The sequence below is a fragment of the Eleutherodactylus coqui genome, chromosome 1 (genome assembly GCF_035609145.1).
Source record: "Eleutherodactylus coqui strain aEleCoq1 chromosome 1, aEleCoq1.hap1, whole genome shotgun sequence".
Classification (NCBI taxonomy): Eukaryota; Metazoa; Chordata; class Amphibia; order Anura; family Eleutherodactylidae; genus Eleutherodactylus; species Eleutherodactylus coqui.
Genome location: NC_089837.1, coordinates 58874318 through 58884317, shown reverse-complemented (window position 1 = coordinate 58884317; position 10000 = coordinate 58874318). Strand labels below are relative to the sequence as shown.

The 10000-nt window shown below is 48.1% G+C and overlaps 13 non-coding genes across 13 annotated transcripts; 4 read left to right on the top strand and 9 right to left on the bottom strand.

Moving 5' to 3' along the window:
- Positions 1 to 200: 200 nt before the first annotated feature.
- On the bottom strand, positions 201 to 284 carry TRNAR-UCU (transfer RNA arginine (anticodon UCU)). Its single transcript is given in 2 exon segments — positions 201 to 236; positions 248 to 284. It is a non-coding gene; the product is annotated as a tRNA-Arg (tRNA).
- A 328-nt stretch (positions 285 to 612) lies between these two features.
- Positions 613 to 686, bottom strand: TRNAN-GUU (transfer RNA asparagine (anticodon GUU)). Its single transcript has one exon. It is a non-coding gene; the product is annotated as a tRNA-Asn (tRNA).
- A 1053-nt stretch (positions 687 to 1739) lies between these two features.
- Positions 1740 to 1812, top strand: TRNAA-CGC (transfer RNA alanine (anticodon CGC)). The gene has a single exon. It is a non-coding gene; the product is annotated as a tRNA-Ala (tRNA).
- A 1130-nt stretch (positions 1813 to 2942) lies between these two features.
- Positions 2943 to 3026, bottom strand: TRNAR-UCU (transfer RNA arginine (anticodon UCU)). The gene is given in 2 exon segments: positions 2943 to 2978; positions 2990 to 3026. It is a non-coding gene; the product is annotated as a tRNA-Arg (tRNA).
- A 170-nt stretch (positions 3027 to 3196) lies between these two features.
- On the top strand, positions 3197 to 3269 carry TRNAA-CGC (transfer RNA alanine (anticodon CGC)). Its single transcript has one exon. It is a non-coding gene; the product is annotated as a tRNA-Ala (tRNA).
- Positions 3270 to 3527: 258 nt separating this feature from the next.
- Positions 3528 to 3601, bottom strand: TRNAN-GUU (transfer RNA asparagine (anticodon GUU)). The gene has a single exon. It is a non-coding gene; the product is annotated as a tRNA-Asn (tRNA).
- A 798-nt stretch (positions 3602 to 4399) lies between these two features.
- Positions 4400 to 4483, bottom strand: TRNAR-UCU (transfer RNA arginine (anticodon UCU)). Its single transcript is given in 2 exon segments — positions 4400 to 4435; positions 4447 to 4483. It is a non-coding gene; the product is annotated as a tRNA-Arg (tRNA).
- Positions 4484 to 4653: 170 nt separating this feature from the next.
- TRNAA-CGC (transfer RNA alanine (anticodon CGC)) lies at positions 4654 to 4726 on the top strand. Its single transcript has one exon. It is a non-coding gene; the product is annotated as a tRNA-Ala (tRNA).
- A 1130-nt stretch (positions 4727 to 5856) lies between these two features.
- Positions 5857 to 5940, bottom strand: TRNAR-UCU (transfer RNA arginine (anticodon UCU)). Its single transcript is given in 2 exon segments — positions 5857 to 5892; positions 5904 to 5940. It is a non-coding gene; the product is annotated as a tRNA-Arg (tRNA).
- Positions 5941 to 6110: 170 nt separating this feature from the next.
- TRNAA-CGC (transfer RNA alanine (anticodon CGC)) lies at positions 6111 to 6183 on the top strand. Its single transcript has one exon. It is a non-coding gene; the product is annotated as a tRNA-Ala (tRNA).
- Positions 6184 to 6441: 258 nt separating this feature from the next.
- TRNAN-GUU (transfer RNA asparagine (anticodon GUU)) lies at positions 6442 to 6515 on the bottom strand. Its single transcript has one exon. It is a non-coding gene; the product is annotated as a tRNA-Asn (tRNA).
- A 1767-nt stretch (positions 6516 to 8282) lies between these two features.
- TRNAR-UCU (transfer RNA arginine (anticodon UCU)) lies at positions 8283 to 8366 on the bottom strand. Its single transcript is given in 2 exon segments — positions 8283 to 8318; positions 8330 to 8366. It is a non-coding gene; the product is annotated as a tRNA-Arg (tRNA).
- A 1372-nt stretch (positions 8367 to 9738) lies between these two features.
- On the bottom strand, positions 9739 to 9822 carry TRNAR-UCU (transfer RNA arginine (anticodon UCU)). The gene is given in 2 exon segments: positions 9739 to 9774; positions 9786 to 9822. It is a non-coding gene; the product is annotated as a tRNA-Arg (tRNA).
- Positions 9823 to 10000: the final 178 nt, after the last annotated feature.

Sequence of the window (10000 nt, the reverse complement as noted above, 5' to 3'; positions counted from 1 at the left end):
GTGATCACTCTCACTATCAGAAAGTTTTTTCTAATATGCCATTTAGAAAAGGGCTCTTCCCTTTGCACTGCAGATCAAAACTGAATGCTAAATCAGTCGCCTTAAAAAGCTGCAAGGCAGGGCTACGACAACAAATGAAGTCCTAGGCAGGTTTCTTGCCTAAGAGCACACTACAAGCTACCACAGTGCGCTAGAACATACGACTCTGGTGGGACTCGAACCCACAACCTTTGAATCACTTTCACTCTAGAAGTCCAATGCGCTATCCATTGCGCCACAGAGCCACTCCTAAGCCTTGCGCGTAGTCATTTTGTGGCTGGGAAAAGGCCAGTGCATCTCACTTTCGTGACATCTATACTTAAAGAAAAAAAGGCTTTGAAACTCTAGCATGATGGCCTTTTTATCTTTGGCGCTCAAAGAACTGGCCTTCGATAGCTCAGCTGGTAGAGCGGAGGACTGTAGAAGCAAATTAGCAATCCTTAGGTCGCTGGTTCAATTCCGGCTCGAAGGACCTTTTTGGCTAGCATTACCATTTTGAAGCTTTCAAACGGCTCAGACGCACTGACAGCCACGGCTTTACGTGTAACATACGGCGCAAACAAAAGGCAAGCCCGTCCCTGGGTGGGCTTGAACCACCAACCTTTCGGTTAACAGCCGAACGCGCTAACCGATTGCGCCACAGAGACAACCACACGTTGTGCCGCAGGCCAAATCCTCAGTCAGGTCAACTATATTCTCTCAGGTGACTACCTAAACAATAATATCAAAAAAAGGAAAAGAAGAGATAAACTAGAAGACAACAGCGTGACTCCAAAGAGTACCCAACTGCCCACGGAGAGTGGCTCCCTGTTAGCGGCTTAGCAACAGTCAAAGGCTTCCTCAGCTTGGCCTCACCAGCGCCTTGTAAGCTATCCCAATGCAGCAGAGTGGCGCAGCGGAAGCGTGCTGGGCCCATAACCCAGAGGTCGATGGATCGAAACCATCCTCTGCTAGGAAGCTCAGTTTTTTGCAGTTCCTACCACATCCACATCTTCCTGGACAGCATAGTTTGAGAAATCGCTTTGTTTCTTTAGAAATGTCCTCTTCTCTGTCAATGCAAACATACATGCCTAAATACAGAAGATCATAGAATGGTAGAGCTTCCAACTCCAGGGTCATGGGGTCCAAGCCCCTGCTCAGTGCAGGATTACCTAAATCATTCCAGACAGACAGTTGTCCAGCCTTTGTTTGAACACTTCCATGGAAGGAGAACTCATCACCACCCGTGGTAACCTGTACCACTCAGTGATCACTCTCACTATCAGAAAGTTTTTTCTAATATGCCATTTAGAAAAGGGCTCTTTCCTTTGCACTGCAGATCAAAACTGAATGCTAAATCAGTCGCCTTAAAAAGCTGCAAGGCAGGGCTACGACAACAAATGAAGTCCTGGGCAGGTTTCTTGCCTAAGAGCACACTACAAGCTACCACAGTGCGCTAGAACATACAACTCTGGTGGGACTCGAACCCACAACCATTTGAATCACTTTCACTCTAGAAGTCCAATGCGCTATCCATTGCGCCACAGAGCCACTCCTAAGCCTTGCGCGTAGTCATTTTGTGGCTGGGAAAAGGCCAGTGCATCTCACTTTCGTGACATCTATACTTAAAGAAAAAAAGGCCTCAACTTTGGAAACTCTTGAATGCTGGGAATGTGCTAAAATTGCCGATCAGAGTAGACAGGTGTGTAAACAGCCGTCACGGGGGATTAGCTCACATGGTAGAGCGCTCGCTTCGCATGCGAGAGGTAGCGGGATCGATGCCCGCATCCTCCAAGATCTTTACTTGCCAGCGCTTTGAAACTCTAGCATGATGGCCTTTTTATCTTTGGCGCTCAAAGAACTGGCCTTCGATAGCTCAGCTGGTAGAGCGGAGGACTGTAGAAGCAAATTAGCAATCCTTAGGTCGCTGGTTCAATTCCGGCTCGAAGGACCTTTTTGGCTAGCATTACCATTTTGAAGCTTTCAAACGGCTCAGACGCACTGACAGCCACGGCTTTACGTGTAACATACGGCGCAAACAAAAGGCAAGCCCGTCCCTGGGTGGGCTTGAACCACCAACCTTTCGGTTAACAGCCGAACACGCTAACCGATTGCGCCACAGAGACAACCACACGTTGTGCCGCAGGCCAAATCCTCAGTCAGGTCAACTATATTCTCTCAGGTGACTACCTAAACAATAATATCAAAAAAAGGAAAAGAAGAGATAAACTAGAAGACAACAGCGTGACTCCAAAGAGTACCCAACTGCCCACGGAGAGTGGCTCCATGTTAGCGGCTTAGCAACAGTCAAAGGCTTCCTCAGCTTGGCCTCACCAGCGCCTTGTAAGCTATCCCAATGCAGCAGAGTGGCGCAGCGGAAGCGTGCTGGGCCCATAACCCAGAGGTCGATGGATCGAAACCATCCTCTGCTAGGAAGCTCAGTTTTTTGCAGTTCCTACCACATCCACATCTTCCTGGACAGCATAGTTTGAGAAATCGCTTTGTTTCTTTAGAAATGTCCTCTTCTCTGTCAATGCAGACATACATGCCTAAATACAGAAGATCATAGAATGGTAGAGCTTCCAACTCCAGGGTCATGGGGTCCAAGCCCCTGCTCAGTGCAGGATTACCTAAATCATTCCAGACAGACAGTTGTCCAGCCTTTGTTTGAACACTTCCATGGAAGGAGAACTCATCACCACCCGTGGTAACCTGTACCACTCAGTGATCACTCTCACTATCAGAAAGTTTTTTCTAATATGCCATTTAGAAAAGGGCTCTTCCCTTTGCACTGCAGATCAAAACTGAATGCTAAATCAGTCGCCTTAAAAAGCTGCAAGGCAGGGCTACGACAACAAATGAAGTCCTAGGCAGGTTTCTTGCCTAAGAGCACACTACAAGCTACCACAGTGCGCTAGAACATACGACTCTGGTGGGACTCGAACCCACAACCTTTGAATCACTTTCACTCTAGAAGTCCAATGCGCTATCCATTGCGCCACAGAGCCACTCCTAAGCCTTGCGCGTAGTCATTTTGTGGCTGGGAAAAGGCCAGTGCATCTCCCTTTCGTGACATCTATACTTAAAGAAAAAAAGGCCTCAACTTTGGAAACTCTTGAATGCTGGGAATGTGCTAAAATTGCCAATCAGAGTAGACAGGTGTGTAAACAGCCGTCACGGGGGATTAGCTCACATGGTAGAGCGCTCGCTTCGCATGCGAGAGGTAGCGGGATCGATGCCCGCATCCTCCAAGATCTTTACTTGCCAGCGCTTTGAAACTCTAGCATGATGGCCTTTTTATCTTTGGCGCTCAAAGAACTGGCCTTCGATAGCTCAGCTGGTAGAGCGGAGGACTGTAGAAGCAAATTAGCAATCCTTAGGTCGCTGGTTCAATTCCGGCTCGAAGGACCTTTTTGGCTAGCATTACCATTTTGAAGCTTTCAAACGGCTCAGACGCACTGACAGCCACGGCTTTACGTGTAACATACGGCGCAAACAAAAGGCAAGCCCGTCCCTGGGTGGGCTTGAACCACCAACCTTTCGGTTAACAGCCGAACGCGCTAACCGATTGCGCCACAGAGACAACCACACGTTGTGCCGCAGGCCAAATCCTCAGTCAGGTCAACTATATTCTCTCAGGTGACTACCTAAACAATAATATCAAAAAAAGGAAAAGAAGAGATAAACTAGAAGACAACAGCGTGACTCCAAAGAGTACCCAACTGCCCACGGAGAGTGGCTCCCTGTTAGCGGCTTAGCAACAGTCAAAGGCTTCCTCAGCTTGGCCTCACCAGCGCCTTGTAAGCTATCCCAATGCAGCAGAGTGGCGCAGCGGAAGCGTGCTGGGCCCATAACCCAGAGGTCGATGGATCGAAACCATCCTCTGCTAGGAAGCTCAGTTTTTTGCAGTTCCTACCACATCCACATCTTCCTGGACAGCATAGTTTGAGAAATCGCTTTGTTTCTTTAGAAATGTCCTCTTCTCTGTCAATGCAAACATACATGCCTAAATACAGAAGATCATAGAATGGTAGAGCTTCCAACTCCAGGGTCATGGGGTCCAAGCCCCTGCTCAGTGCAGGATTACCTAAATCATTCCAGACAGACAGTTGTCCAGCCTTTGATTGAACACTTCCATGGAAGGAGAACTCATCACCACCCGTGGTAACCTGTACCACTCAGTGATCACTCTCACTATCAGAAAGTTTTTTCTAATATGCCATTTAGAAAAGGGCTCTTCCCTTTGCACTGCAGATCAAAACTGAATGCTAAATCAGTCGCCTTAAAAAGCTGCAAGGCAGGGCTACGACAACAAATGAAGTCCTAGGCAGGTTTCTTGCCTAAGAGCACACTACAAGCTACCACAGTGCGCTAGAACATACGACTCTGGTGGGACTCGAACCCACAACCTTTGAATCACTTTCACTCTAGAAGTCCAATGCGCTATCCATTGCGCCACAGAGCCACTCCTAAGCCTTGCGCGTAGTCATTTTGTGGCTGGGAAAAGGCCAGTGCATCTCACTTTCGTGACATCTATACTTAAAGAAAAAAAGGCCTCAACTTTGGAAACTCTTGAATGCTGGGAATGTGCTAAAATTGCCGATCAGAGTAGACAGGTGTGTAAACAGCCATCACGGGGGATTAGCTCACATGGTAGAGCGCTCGCTTCGCATGCGAGAGGTAGCGGGATCGATGCCCGCATCCTCCAAGATCTTTACTTGCCAGCGCTTTGAAACTCTAGCATGATGGCCTTTTTATCTTTGGCGCTCAAAGAACTGGCCTTCGATAGCTCAGCTGGTAGAGCGGAGGACTGTAGAAGCAAATTAGCAATCCTTAGGTCGCTGGTTCAATTCCGGCTCGAAGGACCTTTTTGGCTAGCATTACCATTTTGAAGCTTTCAAACGGCTCAGACGCACTGACAGCCACGGCTTTACGTGTAACATACGGCGCAAACAAAAGGCAAGCCCGTCCCTGGGTGGGCTTGAACCACCAACCTTTCGGTTAACAGCCGAACACGCTAACCGATTGCGCCACAGAGACAACCACACGTTGTGCCGCAGGCCAAATCCTCAGTCAGGTCAACTATATTCTCTCAGGTGACTACCTAAACAATAATATCAAAAAAAGGAAAAGAAGAGATAAACTAGAAGACAACAGCGTGACTCCAAAGAGTACCCAACTGCCCACGGAGAGTGGCTCCATGTTAGCGGCTTAGCAACAGTCAAAGGCTTCCTCAGCTTGGCCTCACCAGCGCCTTGTAAGCTATCCCAATGCAGCAGAGTGGCGCAGCGGAAGCGTGCTGGGCCCATAACCCAGAGGTCGATGGATCGAAACCATCCTCTGCTAGGAAGCTCAGTTTTTTGCAGTTCCTACCACATCCACATCTTCCTGGACAGCATAGTTTGAGAAATCGCTTTGTTTCTTTAGAAATGTCCTCTTCTCTGTCAATGCAGACATACATGCCTAAATACAGAAGATCATAGAATGGTAGAGCTTCCAACTCCAGGGTCATGGGGTCCAAGCCCCTGCTCAGTGCAGGATTACCTAAATCATTCCAGACAGACAGTTGTCCAGCCTTTGTTTGAACACTTCCATGGAAGGAGAACTCATCACCACCCGTGGTAACCTGTACCACTCAGTGATCACTCTCACTATCAGAAAGTTTTTTCTAATATGCCATTTAGAAAAGGGCTCTTCCCTTTGCACTGCAGATCAAAACTGAATGCTAAATCAGTCGCCTTAAAAAGCTGCAAGGCAGGGCTACGACAACAAATGAAGTCCTAGGCAGGTTTCTTGCCTAAGAGCACACTACAAGCTACCACAGTGCGCTAGAACATACGACTCTGGTGGGACTCGAACCCACAACCTTTGAATCACTTTCACTCTAGAAGTCCAATGCGCTATCCATTGCGCCACAGAGCCACTCCTAAGCCTTGCGCGTAGTCATTTTGTGGCTGGGAAAAGGCCAGTGCATCTCACTTTCGTGACATCTATACTTAAAGAAAAAAAGGCCTCAACTTTGGAAACTCTTGAATGCTGGGAATGTGCTAAAATTGCCGATCAGAGTAGACAGGTGTGTAAACAGCCATCACGGGGGATTAGCTCACATGGTAGAGCGCTCGCTTCGCATGCGAGAGGTAGCGGGATCGATGCCCGCATCCTCCAAGATCTTTACTTGCCAGCGCTTTGAAACTCTAGCATGATGGCCTTTTTATCTTTGGCGCTCAAAGAACTGGCCTTCGATAGCTCAGCTGGTAGAGCGGAGGACTGTAGAAGCAAATTAGCAATCCTTAGGTCGCTGGTTCAATTCCGGCTCGAAGGACCTTTTTGGCTAGCATTACCATTTTGAAGCTTTCAAACGGCTCAGACGCACTGACAGCCACGGCTTTACGTGTAACATACGGCGCAAACAAAATGCAAGCCCGTCCCTGGGTGGGCTTGAACCACCAACCTTTCGGTTAACAGCCGAACGCGCTAACCGATTGCGCCACAGAGACAACCACACGTTGTGCCGCAGGCCAAATCCTCAGTCAGGTCAACTATATTCTCTCAGGTGACTACCTAAACAATAATATCAAAAAAAGGAAAAGAAGAGATAAACTAGAAGACAACAGCGTGACTCCAAAGAGTACCCAACTGCCCACGGAGAGTGGCTCCCTGTTAGCGGCTTAGCAACAGTCAAAGGCTTCCTCAGCTTGGCCTCACCAGCGCCTTGTAAGCTATCCCAATGCAGCAGAGTGGCGCAGCGGAAGCGTGCTGGGCCCATAACCCAGAGGTCGATGGATCGAAACCATCCTCTGCTAGGAAGCTCAGTTTTTTGCAGTTCCTACCACATCCACATCTTCCTGGACAGCATAGTTTGAGAAATCGCTTTGTTTCTTTAGAAATGTCCTCTTCTCTGTCAATGCAGACATACATGCCTAAATACAGAAGATCATAGAATGGTAGAGCTTCCAACTCCAGGGTCATGGGGTCCAAGCCCCTGCTCAGTGCAGGATTACCTAAATCATTCCAGACAGACAGTTGTCCAGCCTTTGTTTGAACACTTCCATGGAAGGAGAACTCATCACCACCCGTGGTAACCTGTACCACTCAGTGATCACTCTCACTATCAGAAAGTTTTTTCTAATATGCCATTTAGAAAAGGGCTCTTCCCTTTGCACTGCAGATCAAAACTGAATGCTAAATCAGTCGCCTTAAAAAGCTGCAAGGCAGGGCTACGACAACAAATGAAGTCCTAGGCAGGTTTCTTGCCTAAGAGCACACTACAAGCTACCACAGTGCGCTAGAACATACGACTCTGGTGGGACTCGAACCCACAACCTTTGAATCACTTTCACTCTAGAAGCCACGGCTTTACGTGTAACATACGGCGCAAACAAAAGGCAAGCCCGTCCCTGGGTGGGCTTGAACCACCAACCTTTCGGTTAACAGCCGAACACGCTAACCGATTGCGCCACAGAGACAACCACACGTTGTGCCGCAGGCCAAATCCTCAGTCAGGTCAACTATATTCTCTCAGGTGACTACCTAAACAATAATATCAAAAAAAGGAAAAGAAGAGATAAACTAGAAGACAACAGCGTGACTCCAAAGAGTACCCAACTGCCCACGGAGAGTGGCTCCCTGTTAGCGGCTTAGCAACAGTCAAAGGCTTCCTCAGCTTGGCCTCACCAGCGCCTTGTAAGCTATCCCAATGCAGCAGAGTGGCGCAGCGGAAGCGTGCTGGGCCCATAACCCAGAGGTCGATGGATCGAAACCATCCTCTGCTAGGAAGCTCAGTTTTTTGCAGTTCCTACCACATCCACATCTTCCTGGACAGCATAGTTTGAGAAATCGCTTTGTTTCTTTAGAAATGTCCTCTTCTCTGTCAATGCAGACATACATGCCTAAATACAGAAGATCATAGAATGGTAGAGCTTCCAACTCCAGGGTCATGGGGTCCAAGCCCCTGCTCAGTGCAGGATTACCTAAATCATTCCAGACAGACAGTTGTCCAGCCTTTGTTTGAACACTTCCATGGAAGGAGAACTCATCACCACCCGTGGTAACCTGTACTACTCAGTGATCACTCTCACTATCAGAAAGTTTTTTCTAATATGCCATTTAGAAAAGGGCTCTTCCCTTTGCACTGCAGATCAAAACTGAATGCTAAATCAGTCGCCTTAAAAAGCTGCAAGGCAGGGCTACGACAACAAATGAAGTCCTAGGCAGGTTTCTTGCCTAAGAGCACACTACAAGCTACCACAGTGCGCTAGAACATACGACTCTGGTGGGACTCGAACCCACAACCTTTGAATCACTTTCACTCTAGAAGTCCAATGCGCTATCCATTGCGCCACAGAGCCACTCCTAAGCCTTGCGCGTAGTCATTTTGTGGCTGGGAAAAGGCCAGTGCATCTCACTTTCGTGACATCTATACTTAAAGAAAAAAAGGCCTCAACTTTGGAAACTCTTGAATGCTGGGAATGTGCTAAAATTGCCGATCAGAGTAGACAGGTGTGTAAACAGCCGTCACGGGGGATTAGCTCACACGGTAGAGCGCTCGCTTCGCATGCGAGAGGTAGCGGGATCGATGCCGCATCCTCCAAGATCTTTACTTGCCAGCGCTTTGAAACTCTAGCATGATGGCCTTTTTATCTTTGGCGCTCAAAGAACTGGCCTTCGATAGCTCAGCTGGTAGAGCGGAGGACTGTAGAAGCAAATTAGCAATCCTTAGGTCGCTGGTTCAATTCCGGCTCGAAGGACCTTTTTGGCTAGCATTACCATTTTGAAGCTTTCAAACGGCTCAGACGCACTGACAGCCACGGCTTTACGTATAACATACGGCGCAAACAAAACGCAAGCCCATCCCTGGGTGGGCTTGAACCACCAACCTTTCGGTTAACAGCCGAACGCGCTAACCGATTGCGCCACAGAGACAACCACACGTTGTGCCGCTGGCCAAATCCTCAGTCAGGTCAACTATATTCTCTCAGGTGACTACCTAAACAATAATATCAAAAAAAGGAAAAGAAGAGATAAACTAGAAGACAACAGCGTGACTCCAAAGAGTACCCAACTGCCCACGGAGAGTGGCTCCCTGTTAGCGGCTTAGCAACAGTCAAAGGCTTCCTCAGCTTGGCCTCACCAGCGCCTTGTAAGCTATCCCAATGCAGCAGAGTGGCGCAGCGGAAGCGTGCTGGGCCCATAACCCAGAGGTCGATGGATCGAAACCATCCTCTGCTAGGAAGCTCAGTTTTTTGCAGTTCCTACCACATCCACATCTTCCTGGACAGCATAGTTTGAGAAATCGCTTTGTTTCTTTAGAAATGTCCTCTTCTCTGTCAATGCAGACATACATGCCTAAATACAGAAGATCATAGAATGGTAGAGCTTCCAACTCCAGGGTCATGGGGTCCAAGCCCCTGCTCAGTGCAGGATTACCTAAATCATTCCAGACAGACAGTTGTCCAGCCTTTGTTTGAACACTTCCATGGAAGGAGAACTCATCACCACCCGTGGTAACCTGTACTACTCAGTGATCACTCTCACTATCAGAAAGTTTTTTCTAATATGCCATTTAGAAAAGGGCTCTTCCCTTTGCACTGCAGATCAAAACTGAATGCTAAATCAGTCGCCTTAAAAAGCTGCAAGGCAGGGCTACGACAACAAATGAAGTCCTAGGCAGGTTTCTTGCCTAAGAGCACACTACAAGCTACCACAGTGCGCTAGAACATACGACTCTGGTGGGACTCGAACCCACAACCTTTGAATCACTTTCACTCTAGAAGTCCAATGCGCTATCCATTGCGCCACAGAGCCACTCCTAAGCCTTGCGCGTAGTCATTTTGTGGCTGGGAAAAGGCCAGTGCATCTCACTTTCGTGACATCTATACTTAAAGAAAAAAAGGCCTCAACTTTGGAAACTCTTGAATGCTGGGAATGTGCTAAAATTGCCGATCAGAGTAGACAGGTGTGTAAACAGCCGTCACGGGGGATT